Genomic DNA, 12,082 nt, shown 5'->3' with positions numbered 1-12,082 from the left:
ATTGTTGTTTTACGTATGGAGAAATGTACAGGTATGTGTGCATCTGACTGAATCCTGTGTGAGGAAGCCTTTTCTTTGTGTGTGTGTGTGTGTCTGTGTGTTTGCTTAAACTCTGCACTTACGTGTGTGTGTGTGTGTGTGTGTGTGTGTGTGTGTGTGTGTGTGAGTTTGACAGGATGCTGTTCTTCAGCACACCACATTATTGAGCAGAAAACAAAGGTGTTGGCAGCGGTAAGACCGTGGTCTCCTCCCACCGCGTGGTCACTTTGATGTCCCTGCTTCCCAGCCCCTCTGGAGGTGTGAGGGGAGGACGCAACCGTGGACCTACAGCATCCAATCGCTGAAGGGACACGCATGCACACACACACACACACACACGCGCATGCACACACATGCAAACAAACAACACAGAGCAAACACATGTAGACAAAGACAGACACATTCAAAATACACACAAAAATATATGACTGCAATATACAGCACTGTTTGTATGTGAATTTGCAGTATATGTAAAAAATACGTCCACATCGACCAAGAAGCAGTAACCAACTGTGTATACACAAAAAAACATAACAAATTCAGCTATAGTCAAAAACCCTTTCAGAACAAGATCAGTTTGGGATCATGTTGACTTAAAACAGCACAAAGAACCATGAGCGTATATAGAGCATCAAATATTTAAGAAATTACTTACGAGTAATAATAATCTGCAAGTATCACAATCCGAATGTGCTGGTTATTCAGGTATTTTGTCCTTTTAAACCACACGCGCACGCGCACACACACGCACACACATTTGAACAACACCCAAACAGGAAGCTCACTCCTTCATCTGACCTGCCAATAGCAATAATGTGTGTCCTTCACTTATCATTTCCTATCATCTATATGACTATACCCCCACCCCCTACTGTGCAAAACACTGTATTCCTCATGGGGTTTTTTTTAAATAAATGTGATCCCAGAATCCGGCAAGGAGACCGGTGCATTAAAATTCATGGGAAAAATGGCAATAAAAACTCTCTCTCTCTCTCTCTCTCTCTCTCTCTCTCTCTCTCTCTCTCTCTCTCTCTCTCTCTCTCTCTCTCTCTCTCTCTCTCTCTCTCTCTCTCTCTCTCTCTCTCTCTCTGCTTCGTTTGCTGCTCTTTCTTTCATTCTCCCACTTGTCTGCAGAACACACACACACACACGCACGCGCGCGCAAACACTCCACACACGTGCACGCGCGCAATTCACACTCACACACACACACACACACGCGTTTAAGCCACGCGCGCGCGCGACACACAATTTCCTTTTTCTTCCATCCACCGCTCTGCCCCCCCCTCCCTGTCTCTCCGTCCCTCCCCCCCCCCCCCTCCCTGTCTCTCCGTCCCTCCCACTGACTCGTCTTTCTCGGCAGCCCCCCCGCTGTCCTTCATTCTTTCTACTCTTCCTCCAACAGTACCTCCACCCCCCCCCCCCCCCCCCCCCCCGTCTCTTCTCTCACACACGGAGGAGGAGAGGCGCGCACGCACGCACGCACGCACGCACGCTCGCACACACAAAACCGTCGATATTTTTCCAACTCCACCTCTGGCAGGTTGTGATTTCCACTGTCAGAAATTGCTTTTTCAATATCTCTCTCTCTAATTATGAGCCCCGCTAAAGGGGTCGTGCCACCAGAATACCAATTTTTTTTCACCCCCCCCCCCTCCTCCTCCTCCTCCCCCTCCCTCCAGTTCTCGCCCTCCTTCCTCTCCTCGGCGGAAACGCACCTCCTCCCCAGGTGACAAACGGCGCACACCCCCAGCGCACGGCCCGCGCAGGTGGAGCGTTCGCGCGTTACTCCTGTCGCCGCGACGCCGTCTCCGCCGGCTGCGCTGTGCGGTCCCGCTCTGATCCTCCACAATTAGCAGGTTGTCGCGGAAATCGGAACAACGAATCAATCCGCATTTTTCATATTGGGTGGGAATAAACGGGGGGGGGGGTGATGTTGGGTGGTGGAAGAAGCGGAGCAACCACCAACATTTTCAGCCAAACGGCCGCAAACGCCGCCGCACCCTGGGCGCCCGCCGCACGGGTTAACGCGCTGCGCCGGGGCCACGTTTGATTGACGCGCAGCGGCGAGGCGCTCGCCGGCGCCGGCCAATCGGCGAGCGGTCAGCCCCGACCCCCCACGTGGGGCGTGCCCGGCGTCGATTGGACGCTTTTTTTTTTTCTTTTTTTTTTTTTCCACCAGTGTTTACCGCGGCGGAGCCGAGCCCCACGTGGAGGCTTCATTCAGCCGCCGAGCAGCGCCGCCGCCGCCGCCGCCGCGGTTCTATTTGTGCCCTGGTTATGAGATTAGAAAATATTATTTTATATTTCTGAATGTGTGTGTGTGTGTGGAGGGGAGGGGGGCTTGCAAATAGATGTTTGTTTGTTTTTTTCCCCCCCCACGATTACCCGGAAAATCAAGTGAACACAATCAGACTCGAACACTAACGATAGAAAACACAACAAAGCTTTTTCTTCTGCACGAATATCACGCAGTTGTTTGTAGAGAGGGGGGGGGGGCATGAGTAAACATGAGATCCCCCCCCCCCCCCAGATTTTTTTTTTGTTTGTTTTTGTTAGTTTTTTTTTGTTTTATTAAGGGGACGTGAAGTGGATCGTTTCGAGGGTGTGAGCGCTTTTTTTTTTTTTTTTTTTTTTTTTTTTTTCTGGATAAATTTAAACAAAAAAAAAAAACCAAACAAAAAACAAAAAAAAAAGCCTCTTGTTATTTTTTGATTCTCACGTCGTGATCTCCGGGTTCCTCCCCTGAACCGTGTCCCACTGAGGCTCAGACAAAAGAGGCTGCGGCTGCGTTCAGTGCGCTGCCGTGTCCGCCTGCGAAGCCACAAGCGAAAACCGCATTTCCCTCACGTCGAAACCGAGGAGGAGAGGGGGGGGGGAATACACACGTTTTTAGATACATATATATATTTTTAAAAAGAATACGACCCCCCCGGACGCCCCGAAGTGTAAACTTGAGGACTCGAGTCGCGTCTCGTCGTGCGAGCGATAGAGCCCAGAACAAAGGAGGCTCCGGCGAGGAAGGAGCCCAGGCGATCTGCGCTGTTAAACCGGGACTAATGCGACTCTGAAACCGATTCAAGTAGACGGTCTCCTCCCGTTCTTAAAGAAGATTTCGTTTTTTTTCTTTTGTTGTTGTTGTTGGGTTTTTTTTTTTCAATAAGGGCAAGAAGAAGATTGAAGAAACACGAGTCGGCGGCTACGATGTTTCCCCAGAACCGTCCACCGGTAAGTCGGAGCCTGGGATAGGGCTGTGTCTACTAGCGACCAACCAGGCTGTTTTTGTCCAATATTTTTAAGTATGACAAATTAAACAATGGTCATTGTAGTGGGGGTCGTGCGTGGGCCTTATTCGACTGTAAAAAGTTGGTGCAAGTCCGATTTTTGTCATTCTTGCTGTTTATTTCCGGGATTTCGCGAGTAGTAAAATGGAATAGTCCACAGCATCTACACACAGGGAACCTTATGTGTGGTTGGGTTTTATGGTGATCTTCCTTCTACAGAGGTCAGATGTGTGTAACCCCCGCTAATCAATCAGGATTTACTCGGGCAAAGCTCCCTGGACAACGTCCCAACTTTGCAGATCGTCTTTGTGTGCTTGGAGCGCACCACCACCACCCAGCCCCACCACCATGCGTCTCCAGCATTAAGCTCTAATATCACAACATGCAACTCCACTACATACTGCTGCAACACTATGCACCTCCACCACATGCATCTGTAACATCACCTTGAATCTCCCAACATGCACCCCCAACACTATGCACCTCCACCACATGCATATCTAACGTCACCTCCGCACCATGAATCTCCAACATGCGCCTCCACCACATGCATCTCTAACATCACCTCCGCACCATGAATCCCTAACATTCAGCTCCACCACATGCATCTCTAACATCACCTCCGCACCATGAATCTCCAACATGCACCTCCGCACCATGAATCTCTAACATGCACCTCCAACACTATGCACTTCCACCACATGCATCTCTAACATCACCTCCACAGCATAAATCTCCAACGCTATGCACCTCCACCACATGCATCTCGAACATCACCTCCACACCATGAATCTCCCAACATGCACCTCCAACACTATGCACCTCCACAACATGCATCTCAAACATCACCTCCACACCATGAATCTCCCAACATGCACCTCCAACACTATGCACCTCCACAACATGCATCCGTGTGCGGAGTTGACCCAGATGATGAAGTGCCGGTTGTTTGTTCTTCTGTGGGAGTGAATGTGTCATCTTGGCTTATTGACATACTCTCTCCCAGTGGTTTGCTCCTGTAGAGTGGCTCTTATTGTTAATTGTCCCTCTTTGTTATCAGTGGATGAGTTGTGGATGGTGCACATCTCTGATTGCGATATATAAGAGTATTATCTGACAGAGAAGGCTCTATAAGGAGTGATGTATTGACTAGATGTGTGAGGCGGTGGGTGAAATTTGTGATGTGTGGCTGTAATTATTATTATTATTATTATTTTTTTTTTGTAGATGAGATGGAGAGCTTTTGAGCAGACTGAAATGCATAAACAGTGGTTCTCTAGCTATGTGAAGTATCAATTAAGACCTGCTCATTTGCGTAACCCCATCCACATCCCTCCCCCATGCCAGCCTGCACCCCACCCAAGAGGGTGCTCTGACAACCATGTATTACGCACACTAACTCGGTGTGTGTGTGTGTGTGTGTGTGTGTGTGTGTGTGTGTGTGTGTGTGTGTGTGTGTGTGTGTGTGTGTGTGTGTGTGTGTGTGTGTGTGTGTGTGTGTGTGTGTGAATAAAAAAAGCATAAACCTTCACTTAAGCTGGTTTATTCAATTGTAAACTTGGAAAGACTCATTGCCTACATTTTTTTGCAAGGTTTTGGTTTCACTTGGTGTTAAATTATAGTTAAATCATTTACCACCAAGGTACAATGTCTGTCTGCAAACTATCGTCAGAGAATGACCCTGTACCTCCTTTGAGTCGTGGTGATACAAGCGATATCTCCAGCCTTTCACACACAAAATACGCACGCACACACACATACACGTGCTGCCAGCTGTGTGTATATTGCAACAAAACAGGCAGGCAGGCAGGCAGGCAGGGAGGGAGAGGCAGGCTGTGGGTTTGTGGTTTTCACTCCAAAACCCAATCCCTCTCATCCGACCTCTGTGTTTCTTATGGGCGCTCCAAACCACATCTTAACGTATGGCCCAGCGTCCCAGGGAGAGAGGAGTCGACTGCGGGCGCCCTGGGTGGAACACTGAGGCCAGTGGTGCAGTTTCATTCCATCCCTGCACAACTCGGTGTTAAAGCACCGGTCCCTAGAAAGTCTTCAGCCTCGATTAGGCCTCGTTTGCAACCAGCGCGGGGAGGGGTTGTGGGGCCTTGTCATCAGTCTCCCAGGATGAACGCTTAGTTGAGCTCTAGAGCAATTGGCTGCTCACAGGATTGTTATCAATGGGAATTGGTGAAAGATATTTCTCTTTTTTCTACCAAAGTGAAATGATTAAATTGTTGCTCCTACGGCTGGTTATTTAATTTGTTTTATACTGATGAAGACAACAATGCCTAAAAATGAATACAGGTTACAAAACAATACATTATTTTGATATTTATTACAATAAACATTTACTCTGGCTGTCCGAACCTTGAGAGATCTACTGATAATTAAGAGATTAGATAATTAGATGTCCAAACTAACCATCAAATGCCTCTGAATGTTGCAATCGATGCAATTTAGTTGTTGAAAGTATATATAAGTATTAAGGCACCCTGCCCTATTTGCACCGCGCTTGCATTGACCTTTCCTTAAGAGGTGATACACATTTCTTTTCAAATTTTCAAATTAAAAGGTAGATGTAGCTTGTGTAAAGTGATAGGGACGTTGACAGGAACTTTTGACATTACTAATACCAGTGAAATTGCATTGCAATTGCATTGCCTCTGTACTCACTGATACTCAGTAAATATTTACTTGAAAGGTTATTGTTATATCTTGATGAGACACTTGACTGGATGCGAGGGACGGTAGCCTCCAATGGACCTTGGTCAGCGTGAAAAACTAAAGCAATTTCTGAACGAGTCTATTACAAACATAACATGGAACACACTTGGCTTCATATCAATGTGTATTTTATCATTGTAACACTAGTGGTTCATGTTATATGGATATAATGGATTGAAACTCATCAACATATTCTTTAATGCTTAATCTGTTATTTCTCTCCATTTGTTCGAAATGCTCGATGGCACCGTTTGGAGATTGTATTATTATTATTATTTTTTTGAGCATCACCCATTGATTGTTGGTACTTCAACACACGAATCTGGCTGCTTTTTGAGTCTTGTTTTTATTGGAGCTGTCACTGCAGCAGCAGCGGTTTGACGTTTTCACATGTTGTTTCTTATCTAATTTTGGATGGTGCTCCTATGTTAGGTTAAGTAGCTTTCCTCAGCCACAGTGCTTGTGGTCAGTCCAAAGCAACGTACTATACCACATCACAGTATAAACTTACAATAGTGTAATATACACATTCACCTTATGACGTAATTCTGACATTGGTTCAAAATTCCCCTGGGGAAAAAAAATATGAAAACATAATAACATATGATTGTAGAATCTGAACTAATTTAAAAAATGATCACGTCAGCTGAAATGATTGCAATCAGACAATTATTGTGAGAGACAAGGCCCATGGTGGAGCCATAGTCTGGGCTTTAGCCCCGTGCCAAGTACAGGAGGATGAATCAGAAGTCTATAGGATATGGCAGACATGGTTGTCTGTTGACAATGCTTAGTGTTCCACCAAATCAGCCAATGAGGCAGATGTAGACAAGGCCCTTTGACAAATTATGTGGCAAAGTGCATTGTACTGCTGCCTCACAGCAAGAAGGTCCTGGGTCTGATTCCTGCATGGGGCGCTGTTGGCACTGTGCTCTGGTGGGCTTCTGTGTGGAGTTTGCATGTTCTCCCCGTTCTCACATGGGGTTTCTTCCATATAACACTGTAAGAACCCCCACTTAAAACATGCACAAGAATCAGCGTCTGGCCAGCGATGGATGCTGAAGTTGGTACCCAGGCGCAGTAAGCTACCCACCACCCCTGGCCTGCCCCCTGGAGAAAGAACAAGCCTTAATGGGGAAAAAAGCGTTTCACGGCCTCCGTTAAAAGTAAAATAAAGCTTTGAATAGAGCTACACAACTACTGAAGACATGGTTTGTTTAACAATCACAGCTAGTCTCAGGCACTCTCACCTCTCAGAGGCCCATGAAACCATTTGTTATCAAATTCCCAACACGAAGCACACTGCCCACCATTTTCCTCTGAACAATGTCCTAAGATGGAGGGGAGGGGCTGGATAAGAGGCTCCTCTAGATGGTGAATAATCAGAAATTCTGTTTCCAGCCGATCGCTTTCCATCATCACAAAGCATTTAGCCTTTGAAGGGCCTTCAGCAAGCATTCCCAAAATGTGCCTTAGATTTACTTGTAGAAAAAATGTTATAAACTGAGACGTTTTAATTTTCCGTTTATATCAGTTTTTGATTGGACTGCTCACTTCTTTCCCTAGTGGATTTGACATTTAATTTAGAGACTTCCGCCAGGTGCAGGGCTAGGGTTAAGGTGGCTCCTAGCCTTAAACTTTAAGTTTTTCCATACTAAGTAGTAGCTCTAACAAAGAGTTTCTGGCTGATCATTTTATCTAATAATAGAGTCTTTACTATGGATGCCAAAGCTAGTGTGATAAACAAAAGCCTGTCTTTGAAAGTGGTATCTAGGCCGGTCAGGTAGGTCACTGATGCTGGAGTTCCACCTGAGGAAGGGTCGGGTGGACGCGAGGAACACTGAGATAAGAAACTCCTCCACCCTTCAGAGAAGCACAAAGCAAACCTCCCCCCATCCCCGCCTCGCAGCATGCTTTTAGCTCTTTATGCCCTCCGTTGTCCTGCAGAGATAGCCAGGCTATCGATCAGCCGCCCGGCCGCCTGCCTCGCATTGCCAATGATTAGGAGCGAGAGAAATACCAGGAAGGATGGAGGGAGGGGGGGAGAGAGAAAGAGAAGAGAAAAAAGTGACTGTAAGGCTCTATGGTTTACACAAGCCGCCGTGGAGGTCTCTCTTGGTCGGAAGGAACAAACGAGCTGAAGGGGGGGGGTTTACCTAATAAAGGAAGGCACCTCCAGCAATTAAGCCAGCTGACAGCCAAACTGTGGCGCGCCGCTAATGTGGGCTGACAGCAGGGAAATTTAAATAACGAGGCTCGCTGGGGGAGGTGGAAAAAGGAGGGAGAGGTACGGTGGTGGTAGGGAGTCAGTGGGTGGGTGACTGCAAAAAAAGGCAGCGAAAGATGTGATGCTAATGAAACAGGTGGTGGGATGGGGGTGGGGGATTTAGTCTTCCTCCACTGAGCGGTTTGCAAATATGACTGGTTGTTGACAGTTTGTATTTGAATCTTCTTGCATGAGGTTTGAACCTCAAAAGCTGGCACTGGAAAACCGCATACTGCCACGTTTTGGGGTTATGTATCAGCAACCTATTAAAGAAAGAAGGGTGGAGGGTTTGACATGTGAGATTTGGGTATCTTTTGTATTGTTACTTGTTTGGGGGTGGCTAGACCTGCCGTCACTGCGTGCTAATGTGGTAGGCGTGGGAAGACGAAGAGGGATGGAACTCGGTGGGTATTTACTCTTTGTAATGATTGGTTCTGTGGGTAAGCAGTGTAATTAGCAGTGTAGATAATGAGCTGAGGTAGAAAAGGTGGAGGAGGGACTCCTGACGTAAAGACAGCCACACGGCACAGAGCCAGCTGAAGGAGAAACGTGTAGGCAGCTGAGACGACCTGTTACGTAACAGAAAAATAAAGCTTAAGGTTTTCCAGGTTAACAGGAGGATTTATTTATTTTTTTTAGGGGGGAGGGGGAGAATCCTGACAAAACTCAGCAAATTTGTTTCGCAAATGTTTCGCAATTATGAATCACGATCTGTCCTAAATCAGAATGTGAAAATATGTAAATGTTTTGTATATTATAATTAAAACATGTAGTAGCTGAATACAACATGTTGCAAATGCAAACAAGCAACTGTTGACAGTTTCTTTTGCAGCATCCATGACAACAGAGTTTCACGTGTATATATACGATAACACTATTAATCCCAGAAGAAATTCAGGTGGATGTTATATGTTAGTATCTGATAATTTATGACACAAGCTTCAAAAACGAAGTCACATTTTGCTAATATGTAGTGTGTGTTTTGAAGAAGAAGAAAAAAACCCCACATGAACTCTAAATATGTATTTGACACACAACTTTAATCAACAGCTTTATTGGGAGTGAGTAGTGACGTTTTCTTTTTACTGTCTTTTGTATGTTTCCACTAAGAAAATTGCAAATAGTGTATGTGATACGAGAGTTGTACGTAAAGAGAATCTATGTTGGACTTACTGTGTGGAGGTGGTAAGGATTCGTTTTTTTGTGGCCAATCAGAGGTCTTAAATGAGTTTATTGCAAAGTGAATGGAACTTTGCTACTGGCATTGCTAAAAATCCCCAGGGTTTTTATGTACGAAATACATTTATTTCTTACAGTCGTAATTTATTACAATGTGGTGTTCTCAGTCAACAAGGGATGGCCTGTCCTGGAAGTTGTTTTTGGTTGAAGATGTGCAACATTACAGTTATATAGAACCTGTGCTATCAAGTGGTTATGATGACATTTGATCTAACCACCAAAACTAATCCATTTCCATTTCGCCGGCACACACTGAAGTACAGCAATATGCGAGAAATACTTGGCTTGGAGAGCTCTACTGGCAAAGGCCAGCAAAATAGTTTCCTTTTCTCTTGTGATTTTGAAAGCGCATGTCTTGTATTGAGGTGAATAAATCTGTCAAATCAAACATGTATATTGATTCCGGTTTGCACATTGCACCGTTTTGAGATAATGCACATATTTGCAGTTTTATCATAATTCCATCTCGATAGATATTACATTAGAATTGATATTGCTGTTTTTTATTTTTGAGAGATTGAAATGGAGGGATTGGAGAGTCATTACGCAGTCATTACTCGCCTGTTTTGCAAATTATCAGTGTTGAGTAAAAAAACGTACAATAATTGTCGGACAGTAGTTATTTAGATTTATTGTGTTTCATTAAAATTTTACATTTTAAGGAAATCCATGCTGGGGCTGTGCCGGTGATATGCTAAAATCCTGATGGATTTGAAAATAATGGAAATTTCCTTTATTTTCAAATCCCAATGACAGTTATCTGATCACGCGGCACCGGTGCAGTCATTTTTTGTGAATTTTGTGAATGCGTCCCAGTGATGGGGAAAAGGTTATATTTTGGTTAGGTTGCATATTGCCTAACCGTCTTCAGCCTCCTATGGCAGCTAGACATGGTATGTGCATAGGGAGCCTTCAGTTTGCAAACAATGCATTTAGCGAGATGACTCTTTGACACCATGATGTGAGAAACAACAATTTTAAATCGGCCGAAAACCATCGGAGGTGAAGTGCGAAAGTGAGAGGTCGTCCAAAGTCAAGACCAGTTGTCAGCTCCAGGTCCATTAGGTGGTGTTTAGCGAGCTCCAAAAATACTTATGGTCCCTTAACCACCTGCCAGAAGAGCATGGGGGTAACATTGCCAAATAGTAATTTTTATGGATGCGGGGAAACGATTGACCACCAAATTCTATTCTCTTCAATATTTAGATGCAAAATTGTCCATGCCATGGCTATAAAATGGTGAGCCAGTAAATACCTCAGTCTGAGTGTTTTTGGTGAGGCATGTGTGGGCATGCTGTCTGCTGTGTCTTTGTGTGATTGTTTGTGGGCTGCAACAGGGATGTGAGGTCATTGTGGTTTGCTGCTTGTGGCGTAATTAGAGGGAACCCAAATGAAAACAACATTGATTGCATTTAAGGAATGCAAGACTGAAACCAACGCTTCATATAAGCATTGTGTGTGTACTGTACGTCTGTCTGTGTATCTGCTCGTGTAGTGTGTGCCTTTCTCAAGTACCGCCTTGCATGTGTGTTTGTCCTTGGTTATGTGTGCCTAGCACATAACCCACCCTTTTAATAGCTGCCAGATAATTTATGAAATAGCCCTAATTTGTTGCATACAGCCCTGCACAGGCTAGTGATGTCCTGCATTGCTGAGCCGTTACTGAGCTTTTACCAGTCCAGGAAAGAGAGGCCTTTTTGTACCTCAGGTGCACCTATTTTGGCGACACTAACTTTTAAAAATGGTTGCCAGGCTGGCAACCAAGCATCAGCTTTTGGTTGCCGAAACTGAAAATATTGTTGTCATTTTTAGTCACCTTATATTTTGAGTAATTAAGATACTGCATATGCATCTGCATTTTTATCTTTCCATTTAAAAGTAGCTCTCCACCAGATGAGGTCTGAGCCATGCTCATTATTAATGCTGTCAGTTTACAAAGATAAGACCTGGTTATTGTATTGTAACAGCTATATGTTGACAAATTTGACCAAATTGACTAGAAAAAAATACCAGAACTGAATGCATTTCCTGTATATTTTTATTTTAGTTTGTTTTATTATAAGTACATAATTAAGTTTCAGGTAGTAAAAAAAAAAAAAAAAAAGTATCAGGTAGTTTATTTATTTCTGTCTCTGACTATAATGACTTTGCTTTACTGCCGTCCACTGGTGCCTGCTGCGCATCGGTACGTGAACACCAACGCGCGTGCAGCGTTCTGGTTCCAACTGTAACAGCAATATGTAAATATCACTAATGCAAATTGATTTATTTTGGCGTGCACATTTTGGGATTTGCCCTCCATATTTATGTTAAAAAGTGATTGCCAATTGACCGAATCGGGTTGGCAAGGGCAACCGTTGCTATCGAGCCCTGGTGTTTAAGTAGTTATTGCCTTTGATCTGTTTCTCTCTTCCTCTCTCTGTCTCTGATTTGTATGTAAGAAGGTCCTCATTTAATCACTGTGATTGACTTACTTTCGTGGATTTCTTGGATACAGGACAGATTAGCGTGTCAAGAAACATGGCAGGTCACA

General features: G+C 44.7%; 1 protein-coding gene across 1 annotated transcript in view; it reads left to right on the top strand.

Annotated features, from left to right (window-relative positions):
• Nucleotides 1–2,920: 2,920 nt before the first annotated feature.
• tle2a (TLE family member 2, transcriptional corepressor a) overlaps nucleotides 2,921–12,082 on the top strand; it is a 47,240-nt gene continuing 38,078 nt past the window's right edge. The window contains exon 1 of the mRNA XM_080004509.1: nucleotides 2,921–3,267. The gene's annotated coding sequence lies outside the window, so the exon portion shown is untranslated. The remainder of the gene's footprint in view (nucleotides 3,268–12,082) is intronic.

The sequence above is a fragment of the Zeus faber genome (assembly GCF_960531495.2).
Source record: "Zeus faber genome assembly, chromosome: 1".
NCBI classification, from domain to species: Eukaryota; Metazoa; Chordata; class Actinopteri; order Zeiformes; family Zeidae; genus Zeus; species Zeus faber.
This window is presented reverse-complemented; position numbering and strand designations above follow the sequence as displayed.